This window comes from Phodopus roborovskii, unplaced genomic scaffold (genome assembly GCF_943737965.1).
Source record: "Phodopus roborovskii unplaced genomic scaffold, PHOROB, whole genome shotgun sequence".
NCBI classification, from domain to species: Eukaryota; Metazoa; Chordata; class Mammalia; order Rodentia; family Cricetidae; genus Phodopus; species Phodopus roborovskii.
The window spans coordinates 1,496,975-1,515,778 of record NW_026126623.1 but is presented as its reverse complement, the minus strand read 5'-3'; positions in this window follow the sequence as shown (position 1 = coordinate 1,515,778).

Here is an 18,804-nt window from a genome sequence, read left to right as displayed (position 1 = left end):
TTAAAGCTTGCCTGAGGATTCAGAAAGCAAAGTCAGCCTCAAGCTATAGAAATCAGATGGCACACACCTTTAATCCCAGGACTCAGGAAACAGAGGCAGATGATCTCTGTGAGTTCAAGGCCACCTGGGGATACATGATAATGAATCAGTCTAAAATAGAAACAGAGCTCACACCTTTAATCCCAGCACTAGAGAAATATAAAAGATAGAAGTAGTATCTTCAGTAGTTAGTCTCAAGAGTCTCTAGCCACATTGAGGAGGTGTAGCAGACTGAGTGAATCTGAGGAGCAGTGGAGTAGAGAGCAGTCTGAGGATCACCCCTTTGGTCTGAGCTGAGGTAGAGGTAAGAGCTACTGCCTGGCTGCTTTACTTTTCTGATCTTCAGCTTGAAGCTTGAACTCCAATATCTGTCTCTGTGATTTTATTTGTCATGTTATCTTTCTGTTTTAGCATATGAAAACTGAGAATAAAATATCATCTAGTTTATAGTACTAAAATCATAGTAAGAGATAAGGCTTACTTGGGGCTGGATACAGAGCCAGTACTCTGTAAGGTCTGGTTATTACTAATATTAGCCAAGCCATGTAACAGTGTGTTGTGGATAAAGTTGGAGCATCTATTTCCAAGCCAAGAAGGATTTACTTAATAAGTCCCGCCAAGATCATTCTGAGCTATGGAATACTGGCTGTGGAAATCCCCTCCAAAGAATGGGAAACGGTAAAACAGAAAATGGGAAGACCTTGCCTCTGTGCAAGTGAAGCTATGATAAGTACTAAGTTGTCAAAGGTGCCAACACCATCTAATAGGGTACCCAGGATGTACTGCAGTAACAAACTATCCCAAAGATCTCCGTGAGTTAAAAAATCACAATACATACTAGGCCTGATAGTGCCGAGCTGTCTGTAATCCTCACCACTCAGGAAGATGAGGCAGGAGGATCAAAGCCTACCTTGGCAACTTAGTGAGACCCTGTGTCCATAATACATATCCTCTACACATCACCTAGGGGTCTCTCTCAGAGATCTGGGTCCTAACAATGACTCCTTAAGTGGTGCTGAACATGCAGCACCAAGAACCAGCTCTGGAGGGTTTCTCATTGACAATGAAAGGTGCCCACTGCCTGGGAGGCTTGGTCCATGCATAGTCATCGTCCTGAGCTATGCAAACTGCATAGCTATGCAAACATCGTCAGCTGACCTCAGCAAACTGCAAGAAGACCAAAGAGGACAATGCCTCCAAGCAATCATGGTCACTGCTGTGGCTATTTGTCTTATTGCTATGACAAAGTCAGCTTAAGGGAAGGACTTGTGTTGGCTCACAGTTCTAGTGTATAGTCCATCATGGCCAGGAAGGAGTGGTGGCAGAAGGTTGAGGAGACTGGTCACATTGTGCCTGCCATCAGGAACAGGGATGGATGGCTCTGTGGAGGGTGCCTGGAAAGCTGCAGGCCACATTGGAAGACAAAAGAAGCTGGGTTCTGATGTCAGTAAAGGAGATGCACTCATCATGGAGGAGCTAAGGTGAGTGTGAACCTGCCAATAGGTTCTGCCTCCTCTGGGAAGGGTCCCCTGCTGGTCAGTTCCTCTTTCCAGGCAGTAATTCAGAGCCCCACCCAGAGGGCTGTCTTTCAGTTGAGCCCAATCCAATCAGATTAACAACTGAGATTAACCTCAGTCTCAACCACCAATTACCATAAACCAAGGAGACTGCTAGTGGGCTCCTTGCAAACCAGCTGCACCCACAAGACCAATGGGGAGCTGAGCAATCCTCTTGTCCCCCAAACAGCTCAACCTACAAGGGGACATTGCAGAGCACGGTTTGGAGCTGCAGTTAGCATAGCACGAAATATCTCAGACTTCCTTACTGCTCATTTAAAAGTCACCCATGTCCACATCATAGCAGACCTCCAGATCCACACGTTCCAAATCCAAAGGCTCCACCAACCAAGCCTGAAACCACCTGAGCAGATGGGGAACACTGCTTGTACTAAACATCTACTGACTTTTATTTATTGATATTATTCCCTGAACGATATCATAAAACAACTATTTACAGAGAGTTTATATCCATTAAGTATTATGAGTCACCAAGCGATGGTTAAAAAAAAAAAAGCATAGGTGTGGGGAAGTTATATACAAATTCTACATCTTATAAAAGGGACTCGAGCATCCATAAACTTGGCATCCAGTCTCCTGTGGCCTCCGAGGGACCGTTATAATTGGGCAACTGTGATGCTGCCTGTGTTAAGCAAGAATGGAGTGAAACCCTTTGAAAATGTGGATTCTTGGATAGAAGTGACAAAGAACTTCTTTCCCTAATTTTGGAATTTGGAAATAAATAAGGCAGCAGAATCCCACTGAGCATGCTCCCCTGCCGGGAGTGGCTGTATGGTATTAGGGCTGCAATACTAGCTTGCTTTGTCAGCCTTAGAGGAGTCAGGACAAGACCTCATTGTCCAGGTCAAGTTCATTAGGGAGTTAATTAGTATCTTAGTTGCCGGGTCTGTATGTAACACCCATCCTCAGAGGCCTCATTTCCTCACTAGCTATAAAGTTCACCGATCCCTAAGATGACTCTGGCTCTAAGGGCTCTCACCCCTGTGGCTACTTGATTTCCAAGGGGAAACCTAAGCAAGTCACAAAAGCCTCTGGCACACAGGGTGTGGTACTGAAGTGTAAGGTCCACAACTGTGTGAGGGCCAACCAGCTGGGACAATCAAAGGACTTAGATACCACTAAAAAAAAGCTGTGGTAACTGTACACAGCACAAACCCAGGGAAGGGGTTAGCAAAGGTCAGGTGATGGCAGCTTATACCTTAGGGTTGTAAGAGCCTTCATGTGACTTTCTCCAGAATTCAGTGAGGAGGGATGGCAGAAAAATCTGGAGAGAAAGCTTAAAATGGAGGCTCTTGCCAGAGTGCCGGCAGAGGTCACATGTCTGCCCCTGAGTGTGTAATCACTGATTAAAGGAAAGTGGCAGAGACTTGTGATTAAGAGCAGAGGTTACTGGAGATGATGGAGGCAAACGGATGAGGGAACAGAGGGCATGTCCAGCAGGGTGAGTCCAGGGCAGACGGGAAGATGGGCTGTTCTCTGGGGAATAGAATGGTTGGTCAAGATAGCCAGGTAACTTAAAGGCTGGGGGGGGGGGGCGTGTGCTATAGGCACAGAGTGGCTACTCCGTAAGTTCCTAACAGATACAACAGCATGAAGTGACTTATGCTGGCAACTTGCCTGTTTACACTGGGGTGAATCAATGGGGAAAGACCTCCGGACTAAGTCCCTGTATGTACAGACAGCAGCATTTACAGCAGGAAGGGATCATTTCTCAAAATGTCCACAAGGGCTTCTGCCTGCAAAGGACTAGTGACACTTCCCGAATGTGGCAGCAGGCCCCTAGAGAACTGGATGGAGGGACAATATGGAGTCTGGTAGTGCTAGCTGGGTCTTCAGAAGCCTTGCTTCCTCCCTCTGTCTGGGGAAGCCAGCTGCCAGGTTGAGAGAACATACAGAGTCTTATTGATGAAGAACTGAGGTTTCCCACCTGCAACTCAAGGAGAATAGAGGCATTGTACCAACAGCCATGGAGGTGACATCGTGGAAGGGGTCCTCTAGGCCCAGCAAAGTTTTCAGAGTACATCTCTAGCTATTGAGGTTTCCTGAACCAGAACCACCCAGTAAAGATGCTTCCAAATTCCTGAGCACTCAAAAGATCTGCGGCACAATGAACCACCATTTTCAGCTAGTATGTGTTGGCCTAACTTGTCATGTAGTGATAAGAAGTAACAAAATGAGATACTAGGAAAATGGTTGGAAGCTGAATGACCCAATGAAAGGAGGAAGGATACTTTCTGATGAGCCTTGCCACAGTTTAGGAAACACACGTGACAGGCTGGACCGGGATGAGGGAACAGAGAGGGGAGCAGCTGTGTCCGACAAAAGATTTAGAGAGCATGGCGATCTGTTAACCATAGGTAGGGTGAAATGTCTCAGTTTGTAAGAGCACTTGTCCCCAAGTTCCACCACCTAAAGTTTGATCACCTGGAACCCATAATGTGAAAGGAAAGGACTGATTCTCACAAGTTGTTCTCAGGCCATTACACAAACATTGCACCACGGCTCAGACCTGCACCCACACCCACACCACACCACACACACACACACACACACACACACACACACACACACACACACACAGCTTTAAAAAGGAAGTCAGAAAGATTATCCCACAATTTGGAGGCTGAGCTGTGAAGAGGGACCGAAATGCCTTCAGGAACGGAAACTACACTATTCAGACCCATCACTTGCCATCACAAACCCATCACTGTCACAAATGTCAGCCTGCATATCTGGAACAGTTTTCCTTTTAAACAATACCTTGTCACAAGAGTATAGTCTCACTGGCAGGGTTTCCGGTCTCATAATTTCAATTATCCTGAAGCCAAAGCGTGTTTTTGAGGCGTGAAGTTTCCATTTCGATGTTCTGCGGTTTTGTTTTTTGTTTTTGTTTTTTTTTTTTTTTTTTTTTTCCCAACACTTGTAATTACCTCCCAGATATCTGAAGAACTTGAAACAAGTGTGGCATTTTTTTCAGCGCGGTCAGGTGAGCAGATAAAGTCCTCTCCAGCTGCACTTGTAGCTCTTGAAGTACATGCTGACCACAGTGAGAGCTTGAGTGCAGCCATGCACTAAACTCCCAGCCGCTTGTCAGAATTCCCAGATGAGACCAAACAGCAGAGCCTCATCGATCCGCCCATCAACACCTTAGAGGGAGCAAAGAGAAAGGATCTCAGCTGGATGGAGGGGGGGCAAATGGAGGTGTTGACAGCATCTCCTGTGATAAGTTCTTGAGTCAGAGAGTGCCCTTCTGTGGGTGTCACAGAAACAGCCAAACACTGGGCAAAAGGTCAGGCTGACCCTCCCACTTCCGGGACATGCACCCAAAAGGAGCACAGACACAGTCCTACCTTGTGACAAAAATCTCACGTAGTCCAGGCTAGCCTTGAACTCCATATGTTGCTGAAGATGGCCTTGATGTCTGGCCCTCTTGCCCCCACCACACACATGCTGGGATGGCGTGCACTTCGCCACCTCCCTTCTGAGGGCCTGGAGAAACACTGAGCAAACTGCAGCCCACTCACCAAGGAGATCAGCATCAGGCCACTGCCATCAAACCAGTTGTTTCTGCTTTGGAGTTTTTCCAATATTTACAACAAGAAGAATCTGGAGAGAACTGCTGGGGTCAGTTCATTTTCTCATTTGCAGACACCTCTGCTAAGTTTCATAAGACAGCCACTCAAGTTTGGAAATCCACAATAATCCCCCGATGATATGATTGTCTCCTGACTAGAGTTATATTTAATCAATCACTTTCTCACAACAGGAATGTACCAGCACCTGCTGTGACCTCCCCTCACCAAGACCCCTGTGTGGACGCTAGGACCATCTATGCCAGCTGTATTATGGGCATGTATTCACCTGTGTGCCTCCTGCACTGACCAATGGTTCAGGAGACGTCCTGCAACATCTGGAGACATTTTTGTTCTTTGTTCAAAACAGGAGAGAGGTCTAGAGCACTGGCCCAGTGAGGAAGGGTACTTATTGTGCAAGCATGAGGACCTGAGTTCAAATATCAGCACCCAGGTTAAAAGCCAGACATGGCCATGCACACCCATCACCACAGCACTGTTGTGAGTAGAAGTAGGAGGATTGCTGAGGCTTGCTAAGTGCCGGTCTAACTCCGGATTCAGTGAGTGACGCTGCATCAAAGGAACAAGGCAGACAGTGATGAATCAGGACTCCAGGTGTCCTCCTCAGGCCTCCAGCATGTGCACAAGTACATGCAGCAGGACACACACAAGTGCATGCAGCAGGACACACACAAGTGCATGCAGCAAGACACACACAAGTGCATGCAGCAAGACACACACAAGTGCATGCAGCAAGACACACACAAGGGCATGCAGCAGGACACACACAAGGGCATGCAGCAAGACACACACAAGGGCATGCAGCAAGACACACACAAGGGCATGCAGCAAGACACACACAAGTGCATGCAGCAGGACACACAAGTGCATGCAGCAGGACACACACAAGGGCACGCAGCAAGACACACACAAGTGCATGCAGCAAGACACACACAAGGGCATGCAGCAGGACACATACAAGGGCATGCAGCAGGACACACAAGTGCATGCAGCAGGATACACACAAGTGCATGCAGGACACACACAAGGGCATGCAGCAAGACACACACAAGGGCATGCAGCAAGACACACACAAGGGCATGCAGGACACACACAAGGGCATGCAGCAAGACACACACAAGGGCATGCAGCAAGACACACACAAGGGCATGCAGGACACACACAAGGGCATGCAGCAGGACACACACAAGTGCATGCAGCAAGACACACACAAGGGCATGCAGCAGGACACATACAAGGGCATGCAGCAGGACACACAAGTGCATGCAGCAGGATACACACAAGTGCATGCAGGACACACACAAGGGCATGCAGCAAGACACACACAAGGGCATGCAGCAAGACACACACAAGGGCATGCAGGACACACACAAGTGCATGCAGCAAGACACACACAAGGGCATGCAGCAGGACACACAAGTGCATGCAGCAAGACACACACAAGTACATCAAAAGCACACATACATACTATACACACACACAAGAAAAAATGAGAATACAAGAGTGCGTGCCAGGGTATCCGGTATGTAGAGACCAGAGATGCTATGAAGCATGAAGCATGAAGCATGCTGGGATACACAAGGCAGCCACTTAGCACTAAGAAGCATCCATAATGATAAGCCTACTGAGGCCCACGAAAGTGATCATAAACTCCACACAGGCAGAATCTTGGACTTTACAAGCTTGTTTTGTCTCCAGGCACTAAAACACACTAACTGCCTCACAGGAGGTGAGGGGAGGGAGGAGACAAGAAACGGAACAAAGAAAGAAAGGGGTTGACTAGAGCATACTCCCTAGAGAAACAAGGTGACGATGGCTGGGTTGTTTGAACCATGTGTATGGCCTCTGTCATAGTTTTACCAGCCATCCAACATTTTTCTGGACCGAGTCCAGTTGTTAATGTCTAACTAGCCGCCTCTGTACATTTGCTACACCTTCTAGTCAGTAACCACCATGGGAAAGACTATTCACCTTCCTGACCTTCTCCAAGGACACACCATGAATGTCTTCCATGTTAACCTTCACCCTTATTACTAGAACTCAAGCAGTCCGACCAACACACACACACACACACACACACACACACACACACACACACACACACACACACACACTCCCTGCTGGCAGGTGACCTGAGGTGGTCTCATCCCAGTTCCCAACTAAACCTCTGAGTTGAACACACAGATTTCCTACAGCGCACTGTTCCTCTCCCTCTTCTTCGTTGCCTTCAGAGAGGACACTGACTCTGGAGAGATGTCATGCCATGTCAAGTCAGCTTACTGCCCCAGCATTCATAGACTGTCCTGGGCCAGCATCTCCCAGTGTCCACCCTTGGCAACTCCGGACCAAGGGACACATACAGAGATGGTTGGTGACAGGTATTTGCCTTCTCTGTCTTGCTGGTCAAGCCACATGTCACAATGGAAGTCTCTGGGCTCTGAGGAAAATCCCAGCTACTCTGTGGTCACTTAGGAAGTCAGCTTTGGGTCAGTCTGACATACATTCTAGAAGACCATAAACACTGGCCCTGGCCCTAAGAAGCCTTTCCTTAGGGGTCTGTAGTTACACCCTCCTTCTCTTCAGGGATAGGAAGTATCTACACTATGTCTATTACTTATCAGTAGTGGTGCTTTGACACTGAGATTTGCCCCTCAAAGGGTCAGGCAATCCCAGAGAGTCAACAACTCACCACCAACACCAACTAACCAATGTGTACCCCACACCCCACATCCATATCCTGCTGGACCACTAGTCACTTGTCCTAATCACCCTAGGACCAAGTGTCAGATGTGAGACAGTTCAGCACCTCAGAACCATGGCTGTCACTCAAGCAGCCCCCTTAGCCTGCTTGCCCACCTTGCCCTTCTCCTCCTACAGACACCAAGGTAAAGACCCAACCAAATTCCTCACTGCTTTCCCCTCAGTCTCCTCCCTACATGGTCAGGAACAGCTGTTGAGAGAAAGCCCAGTCTCATGTCTGTGTCTGCCTACCACACCCAGTTCAAACAAACCTGAAGTGCTCTTAAACCAAAGCCAAATCTCCCCGAAGGGGACAGGGCTACTGGCTTTAGTTTATACCCTGTAATGTAGGCTTCGGTCATAGAGGCACCCCAGCCCTCTGCCTCCTGGCGGGCCAGTCCCTGTCAATGCTGGCAGTCCAGAAGAGGTGAGGACATGGGGCTCACACTGACAGGAAGTTGGACACACTGTCCCTTCTCTCGCGGATCAAAGAAGAGTCTTGGGGCTAACCCAACAGAGCCATATCTGAACCCTGACTTAACTGTAGATTCTCTGTCCTCTGCTGGGTTGTCTTCCTGGTGGACACCAACCAGAATGTATCAAAAACAAATGAGTCCTTTTTTTTTTTAATGAGACCAACAAGGACCACACAGAAAATACATCCAGGGGCTTTCCAAATGCTGTGGCTTACTGCCCACAAACTCTCCTGATGACACCCAGTTGTTGGCCAGTAGTGGCAGCTTTGAGGACAATGGTGTTTGGCAGACCAAGTGCAGAGAGGTGTCCCTAAGGCAAGGGAGCCTCGAAACCATTCCCTCGAAGGCCCGCCCTAGCAGAACTCACTATGTAGTGTTTACAGCTACATAACTGAGCCATGACGAGGTAAAAGGTACATTGTTCCCAGCCCAGCTGCCCCTCAGGGGGACTTTATAGTGTGGCCCTGGCAGCCTGCACAGGAAAACGGGGCCTCAGAAGTGTGGGAACTGTCAGCCTCGATGGTGCCTGAAGCCAGCCTTCCTGCCAGAAGCCAGCAGGCTCATTAAGGTTTTCCACCATGGCAAAGTAGAAAAGCATTTCCCAGAGCTTTCTTTGAAAGAGAGCCACCTCCTGATGTATTTGTGCAGGCACTGTCCCCACAGGGAAAGTCAGAAGAAAGCGCTTGACTTTAGCTTAGCTTCCTAGGTATGGCAGCCTGAGGAGGCCAGTCTTTTCCAGTGGGATTGTGAAGATGAGCCAGACATACCAGACAGGTTCAAAATAACAGAATGTTAATTTTAAATTGACTTTATTTGGTGAGAAAGAGAGAGGTGAGAAGACAAACTTTCTGGAGTCCGTTTTCTCCCTCCAATGTGGGTCGCTGGGATAAAACTCAAGTCACCAGGCCTTGACAGTACTTCACCACATTAAGTCATCTTGCCAGCTCCTCCCCTTTGAAAATTTTTAGAGGGGTAAAGGGTGGAAGTACCCTATGCACAAACATATCAATGTCACAGGGACAAGGGAATGCTTCCCCGTGTTGGTCCTTCCAGACCAAAGAGCAAGGCGATTGTGATAGCTCTCCTGCCCTGCTCAGTGAGGTAGGGTAGGGTGGGGAGGGGCATGCATTGTTAGGCCAAGTGGCCAAATTAAAGCAAGACAATGAAATTAAAGTGTTGCGTCTGTGGAAATTGATGGTGAACCCTACCCTGTGATGCATGGCTAGGAAAGACACACACACTCAGCTAGGTGTCAAAGCACTCACTCCCACTCCCCTTCAATGCCAAGTGCTGGGGATAAAGGCATGCACCACTACCACCGGTATTATTTTAAAAAAAGGAAAAGAAAAATAAAACAAACACCAGTTACCTGATTAACTCAGGCATCAGAAAGCTGGAGGGAAGAAGAAGATAACAGTGGACAGTGAAACACCTAGAAACATAAACTAGAGCACTTTAAGGGATATGTTAAGCTGGGGGCGGTGGCTGAGCTTTGGGGTGGTCCTGACAGCCTTACTGATGCTAGTCTAGAAGCATGGAGTCAGGGTGGGACAAGGAAGGGCAAAGTAGATGCCAAGAACGAACCCTGGAGACACTCACTGCGAAGGGGTGGCTGACAACTGCACCCCATGGCCCTCTGGGTCATCTCTCCTCTGGTTGTCCACTGTCTGGTGCAGGGTCTTCCCTGCCCTTACCTGGCTGTGCCACCCTGCAATTGGGGGGGGGGGGCTCCCAGAGGAGCAACCTTATTCTCAAGATTCACCTGCCAGCAGGGGGAGCTGGGGGCCTAGACATGGGGAAGGAGTTGAGCCCTTTCTTTTAATCTCAGTGTTTTGCTTCTGTAAACTGGTATGACTCCCCCCCCCCAGGCATCCCCAGGGCCTGCAGCGCCCATAGGGCATTGAATAGAGCTTCCAGATGGACAACATGTCCTGGCGCCTTGTGTCCCTTTGTGTCCCTGATGGCAGCGAACAGGGATGAATCCCAAGAAGCCCTCCAGCTAAAGAAGCCCCACTCATAACGACACAAGGGCTCCCTGAAGCATCTACTAAAAGATCCTCGAGGCAGTGAGCTCAAGGGAGAGGCCCTGGAATCGATGTGTTCCAGGCCTGAGCTCCTCTCACCCCTACACACACACACACACACACACACACACACACACACAGACACACACACACACAGAGAGAGAGAGACAGACACACAGACACACACACACAGACACACACACACACACAGACACACACACACACAGACACACACACAGACACAGAGAGAGACACACACACAGACACACACACACACAGACACACACACACACAGACACACACACACACACACAGACACACACACACACACACACAGAGAGAGACACACACACACAGACACAGACACACACACACACACACAGACACACACACACAGAGAGAGAGAGAGACACACACACACACACACAGACACACACACACACAGACACACACACACACACACAGACTCACACACACAGACACACACACACAGAGAGAGAGACACACACACACAGACACAGACACACACACACACACAGACACACACACAGAGAGACACACACACACACACACAGACTCACACACACAGACACACACACACACACACACAGAGAGAGACACACACACACAGACACAGACACACACACACACAGACACACACACACAGAGACACACACACACAGACTCACACACACAGACACACACGCACACACACAGAGAGAGAGACACACACACAGACACAGACACACACACACACACACACACACACACACACTGGGCCTCTATGTCCCATCTACAACCTGGGACACTGTGTTCCCTCCCTCCTTAGCCACTGTATTAAATGAGGTAGTCTGAGTGGCTACCTTTAAGCTTATTGCTACCATGGTTTGAAAGTTCACTGCCACCTGGGTAAGTGTCATCACCACTCTCCTGTGGTGTCTATTCTGCATCCCTGTGGCCACACTGTGCTCTGACACTAACCTGGCTTAAGCCTGACCGTGTCACCCTGCTTCCTTCTCTTGCTCCTCACATGACCAGACCCAGGTTTCTCAAACCCAAATGGGTCTCTTGAGGCCTCCTCGGGGTCTCTTGCCAATATCAGCACGGTCACCGCCGGATTGATGCACTGACATGTGAAGGAGGAGGCATTGGATCAGATCTGAAAGCTCCCTTTAAAAGAAAATAGCTACCCTGTCCCCACTTTTACAGGGCCCCCTCCACCCAACTAAGGCTAGTGACTGTGGGCAGAACTCTGCCACCCCTAGAGGCCCAGGGTGGAGTGGAGTTAGGGGCATCTGCAAGGCAGATGGAGACGTGTAACGTCTACAGTTCCCCATTTCCCTCACTCACAGTCTAGCGCGGCTGCTATCATTTCCTGTCTCCCACCTCTCAACTCTCAGCGCGCTGTTTTTGAAACTGGGACTCCCGGGGACCCAGAGAGCTAAGCAGAAGCGATGTGCGGCGTCCGAACTATGGTGCATCAGCGCCATCTAGTGGCCCTTAGGCATCCATGCAACTCCATGCTAAGGAAAATCTTGTGTCTCTGGACTCTGCCTTTGCAGAGCCTTAAGCCCACCAGTCTTTGTTTCCGCCTCCCTAAGAAATGCAAAGGCAAAACTGCTCACTATATGCTTTGTATTGCTGAGGGTCCTAAAGAGGCCATTGTAACCGGGTTCCCTCGATTTTCAGGGTGATGGGTAGGAGCTGGCCAGCCTAGGATGTCTGGTGCAGGTCACCAAGGCCTTCCTAGAGTTTTCTCCAAAAGCTCATGTCCTTGGGTAGGAAATCCAGAGAGCACACAAGAGCTCACTGGGGACTGCCCTCTCTGGCTCTACTGGCAGAGTTCTGAGGTCCTCGGCCTGCAACTCTTTAGGAAAAGCCAGCGACAGGAGAGACAAGGCCAAAACAGCACTTAGCATGGGGCCTGTCTTCTCTAATCTAATACAGCTGACAGGACCACCAGGAGGGAAAGGCAGACTCAGCCCTTAGTTGCCAAAGGCCACAGAATCCAAACACAGCACCCAGGTGGCCTGCAGCTTACTGTCTGCATTCTCAGGCCCTTGGCAAGACCACCACCTTTACAACATTCTGGCCGGAGGTGCCCCATGCTAGGAACCTGCCCAAGAGTTTCAGCACTGGTCCTACCAACTCCATTGCATCCATCCTTTCCTTACACTACACCACCACCATAAGTCTGTCTGACACTCAAGTCAAAAGGTAACTAACTCCAGGGCACACATCCAATCAGCAGTGGTCAATACTCTAAGACACAGGCCTCTGGAACACACAGCCAAACTGGGAAAATTAATGCTGGAGTTATGTGTTAGCACTATTGAGCACAGCACCTAAGGCCCAGGCAAGTGTTCTGATTGGTTTCAAAATGTGAAGGAAAAATTGCAATCTGTCCTGGGTAATTTTTACCAGCAGAGTATCAAAGTGTAATTTTTAATGTGTTTATGTAGGGAAAGGTTCCCAAAGGCAAAAGTCTCGAGGTCCCACAAAGGTTGTGATAGTTCTACAGCCGGCAGTTAGAGTGCCCTCAAGGCCGGGACAAGTTTAATCTTCTGTGGGTCTCACTTAACATCCTCCTTTCTTAGTCAGGGTTCTCTAGAGGAGCAGAACTCATGGGATGAATATGTATGTGTGTATGTATGTATGTGTATGTATGTATGTATGTATGTATGTGTGTGTATATATGTATGTGTGTATGTGTATATGTGTGTGTATGTATGTATTAAAGGGGGGTATTGAAGTCACTCACAGGCTGTGGTCTGGCTAGTCCAACAAGGGCTGTCTCCTGATGGGGAGGCCAAGAAGTGTTCAGTCATGAGGCTGGATGTCTTAACTGCTCCTTGATCTGTGGTAGAATCCTGAAGAAGTAGGTTTTAGCACCAGCAAAGGAGCATCTCCATAGCAGTATAGATAAACTTGCCAGCAAGAGTGAAGGCAAGCAGGCAAATAGCAAAAGCTTCCTTCTTCCATGTCCCAAACTGATCCAATTTTAAAAATAAGAGTAAAAATAGGTAAGTAAAATCTGTCACAGGTTCACCCAACTGCCTGGGTTTTAGCTACTTCCAGATGTAGTCAAGCAGACAGCCAAGATTCTACCAATGACAGCAAACTGCAGCAAACTAATACATCAGTCTGAATTCTTGGTTCTGAGTGACATAAAACTAAATCTAACACTGGCCACAGAAAGAGAAAGGGAATTTTAACTTTCACAGATGAACTTTACAGACCATTCTGGCTTCAGGGAAAACGAGATCCAGGGTCCCAAACCTAGAATCTGGAATCTACTGGTTCCCATTTCCATTTTCTGGCCTTCCCTCAGATGACAACCGTCTCCCACACTTATTTCCCACCTGTCTCAAGCCAATAGGACACCCTGAGCCACTCCTGTGCAGGGATGCCATGGTCAAATTGTTCAGGCCCAAGCCTCTCCTGCCCCACTAAACCACACCAGGTCAGATGCAGGGGACATAGCAGGCAGTCATCCAGAAAGAAAACAGACGCTGCAAGTTGATAAGTTGCTAGTGCTCACACTGTCCTCCACGCTGTCCAGGGAAGACAGCTGCCCGGGCTTTAGGCTGGCAAACCTCAACTTCCTGCAGTTCACAGAAACCACCTGACGTCCCTCGGTCCCTTGTGTCATAGTTCAGGTTTTGCAGGCAAGGAGGGCAAAGCTCAGAGGGAGATAATTCCCTGGCCTGAGGTCACCTGCCCTGGCAACTGCAGAGCCAGAGAGGAAGCCTAACCCAGAGAAAGGGGCCGTGGATCTGAGGGAGGAAGGAAGCTAAAATGTCCTCCCAGACACCAAGGCATGTCACTGCTCTGAGACTACAGCTTCCTGGCAGCTTAAGGCCTATTTGTCACTCCCCACACAGGTTCGTTTCCAAGACACCATTGCAGGGTGCTACTCTTGGGTTGCATTCTTCCTCTCCCCCTTCTCCTAAGTCAGCTTACCCAATGCACTTACAAAGCCAGCAAATTCCCCAGGCCACTGCCAACCGAAACACGTGCCACTGGCCTCAAGCAAAGGTTTGCCTCCAAGTGTAACTACTGTTTAACACTGGTCATCACCTGCCACTCAGAGGACCCCACATCTAGGCTAGGATCCCAACACTAGGCAAGCCGGATGTAAGCAGCCATCCCAGAGCACTCCATGTGTTCCTAGCCATTCCGCTAGTTGAGTGTTGTGTAATCTAACCAATGTGTTTTACAACATGTTCTCCCATCATGAGCATACTCTCTGGTCCTTAGTCCAAGCTTGCTGAGATGTGCTCTGACTCCAGGCTCTGTGGCTTCCAGCATCTCTTGGTCTGGGCCAGTTAGTCACTCAGGTGTCCTCTGATTGTTGCTGGGTCAGTGATGGACACAGAGGTTAAGGTGGTATGGGGTTCCAGGCAGCCAGGTAGTCCTTAGGCTGAGCACAGCCCCACCCACCTTTTTGCCCATTATCTTGCTGTCTAGCCATTGTTCAGATGTGTGCCTGGGACTAGTCTCCATGGGAAGCAGGAGCCAACAGCCTCTGAAGCAGAAGCAGCCTTCAAGAACATGCAGAGAAAGATCCCCACCACACTACATGGAGGTTACCCCCAAGGATCTCTGTTCCCATTCAACATCCCAGAGCAGCCTGGGATACCCAGCTCTGCCCCTCCACACAGCCGTCACCAGGAACTCTGGCTGGGAAACTCACTGGGTTGTGTCCAGCCCACCCACCATAGGGCATGTCCTTAAAGGATGCATGCCAAGAAGGCCATCAGACTTGACAGAATCCAAGTGTTCCTCGGGCCTTTCCTATCTACCCAAGCTTGCAACTGGCATTGATCCTGTGCTTCGAGCCCTGACCTCCCTCCATGGAGCTTCTAATCCAAGCTGATACCCCAGCTGGACCCTTTGCCCCTGATCCAGTCCATAGTATTGGAACAGAACAGAGGGCAACCAGGTGAGGAGCAACAGAGGGACCGGTCTCTGTCTTCTGTTCTCACTTGGCAGATCCACTGACAACAGCATGCTTTGAGATGGCATTACATTGGGATGTTCACTGTCAACACCAGGGTAAAATTAGGGCCCTAAAACCCCCTTATTGCTTTTTGTAGAGGCTGATGCTGCATTAGCCAGAAAGACCAAGGGGAGCAGGGAACATGCCCTCAGCATAGCAACTGGTCTATGAAGGGAAACTCATGGGAACGAATATCCACATGAGTTGAACTTGAATAGAACAAAAGCACCCTTGTCTCAAAGCGAGTGTCCAGGTGGTATCGTCTTGGGCACACTGTTACCAGATGCACTCTCCTAAGCCCCTGTGACCTGGGTAACCCAGATACTACCCATCTACCCATACACCTTCATCTTCCCCATCAGTCCTGGGAGAGAAGCATTCATGTCCCTTTTACAAAGAGGTAACACTGTCCTCAAACATTTGGCTGCCAGGGCTGAGAAGAAGCCAGGCAACATAAAAATAAAATAAAATGAATGAATGAATGAATAAATAAATAAATAAATAAACAAACAAACCTAAAAGACATTGTGAGATGGTCCAGAGAAAAGAACCCTAAACCAAATCCCAGGGGGATGCGAACCCCTCTGACTGCCAGTTCCTTCCCTACTGGAAACTGCCACGGCCAAGCTCGATGCGATGCACAGAGAGGCGTGGGACCTAGGAGCTGCATGAGGAACAGGAAGGGTTCCCCCAGCTGTGTGCATCCAGGATGGAGAAGCAAGCAGCCTCCCACAGGGGGCGCCGCTGGCGCTTTGGGGGATTTGCGAAGGAATTTACTAATTGCCAAGTGTATGAAGTTAGTGACAAAATCACAGAACTGTGAGATCTGTACGCCGCATACATGCTTAATATTGCTATCAGAGAGAGAAGGAAGGGTGCAGGGGAAAGAAGAAAGTGGAGGAAGGAGAAAGGAGTCCAGGAGGAAGGAGGACGAGAAGCGGCCACTACCGAAGGCCCCGTTTGCTATGTTTTCTCTCGTCACTATGTCTGTCACATCACTCAAATCTGGGAAACGGGGTGACACAGCCTGGCTGCTTCTAAAAACAAATGTGTTTTGTTGCACCATACACAAACACTCAGGCGCTCTCTTTCTTCCCCTGGGTGAGTACATAGTGTTATAAGTGCGCTTGCCTGGTGAGAAGGGTGGGGAGGGTCTCCTGGGACTTTGCAAGACACGGATGAGAGAGCCCCAGTGTGTGCCAGGAGGCCTTGGTTTGTGCGAGGCTGCCATCGTCGTGTGGCAACTACAAGTATTGCTTCGGGACCCCAGGAGCCCAGGAGTGCCCTGCTTGGTTTTTGTATGAGAGATAAAGCCCACTAGTGTTTGGAGGAAAGTGAAATTCAAATGTTGCTGAGTCTGACTTCTCCAGGACACCTCCCAAGCAGAGAAGTCTAAGGATTCTTATCAGTGAAAGCTGGCAGTCTCCGGCCTGGGGCTGGTGTCCCAAGGTCACCTTGTAAGATGTTACTTGAGCCTTGCCCTTATCCCAGGGTTGGACTAAGTGTTTAGAGCTCCTGAGGCCCTCTGTGTGCAGGACACCAGCATAGCACCAAACAGGTGTCAGCTAACACCAGCTTACCTGAAGTCCTGGGAGAAGACCGCACCCCAGAAGTGGCCCGGAGCTCTGAAGAGGACTGCCTGAGGGTTTCAAGGGACCCAAAGCAAAGCTTGCTCTCTTTGCCTACTTGCTCTCACTTACTGGCAAGCCCATTCCTTCACTAGCATTAAAGCCTACACCTTCAGGATTCCAGCATATACTGAAGGCCAGCTGAGACACCAAAACTCATGGACTGAAGTACTGGACTTTTAGACCTTGTGTTCATAAACAGCCACTGTTGGATTAGCTATACCATAGCCTGTGAGTCATTCTAATAAATTGTTTTTCTATATAGAGAGGAATTCTAAGTTTTGTTTTTCTAGGGAACCCTGACTAATACACACAGCTTCTCAAACAAAAGTTCAAGGACCTAATTTAAAACTCCATCTGCAAGAGTAGACATTAGTGAGACCCTGGGTTCCACTGCCTACCCCATGTTTGGGGGGGGGGGGAGTACTTTCCAGCTGCGGACCAGTGTCTCCTGTAAACAGGATGTGTAAGTCAGAGTTCTCAAAAAGAACATAACCAATGGGTGTGATTTGTGTGTACACATACACGTACACCATCTTAGTGTTCTATGACTGTGAAGAGACACCATGACCAAGGCAACACATACAAGGGGAGAGGCAGGCAGACATGGTGCTGGAGAAGTAGCCGTAATCAGTAGGTAGAGACACTGGACCTGGCACGGGCTTTTAAAACCTCAAAGCACACCACAGTGGCACACCTCCTCCAACACAGCCACACTTTATTAACCCTTCCCAAGCAATTCCACTAACTGGAAACGAAGCATTCAAACAAATGAGCCTATGGGGGCCATTCTCATTCAACCTACCACATTCCGCTCCCTGGTCCCACATAGGCTTATAGTCATAATGCAAAATGCATTCAGTCCAAGTTCAAAAGTCCCCATAGTCTATCAATCTCAACATGTTTTAAAGTCCAAAGTCTCTTCTGAGACTCAAGGTGATCTCTTAATTGTAATCCCCTGTAAAATCAAAAAGCAAATTACTACTTCCAACATACAGTGACACAGAATATGCATTACTATTTCAAAAGGGAGGAAAGGGGGGCAGAGTGAGGAAATACTGGACCAAAGCAAGACTGAAACCCAGCTGGGCAAACTCCAAACTCTGCCTCTTCATGTCTGATGTCAAAATGCTCTTCAGATCTCCAACTCCTTCCAGTTTCATTGGCCACATCACACTTCTCTCTCTTGGGCTGGTTCCACCCTGTTTGCAGCTTTCCGTGGCAGGTATCCACGGTTCCAGCATCTCCAACATCTTGGAGTCTTCACTGTAACCCAGGCATTACCTTCACAGCTTCAGGAAATCATCTCTTTGGGTCACCCCTGCCTCACATCTGGCCTCTGCAGCTTTTTCTAGCCACAGAGAAAGGGTTCACATTCCCTTTCCTGTATATTCTGTGAGAAAGCCAGAGCTTGTGGCCAAAGCTGTTGAGTTCAGCTTCCTGGGGCTGCAACCTTCCCCCAACCCTTTGATTTTCATTTGCACGTGTTTTCTGTTGTTACTTAAGTCTAGGAAATTCCTCGGCCTTTTCTGACACAGGTTGCAGGATTAATTGGGCGGGTCCTGCCCTGAGTTACCACTCTCCCTAGTCCATTTTGAAACAAGGCTTTCTTGGAACTCCTTGTCTCTGACATTATATTTCTTGATGTTCTCTTTCTCCTCAAACTGTACATTCTGTGTTTCTCTTTGCCTGCTCACTCTTTTTCATTGTATAAGAGTGGCCACTA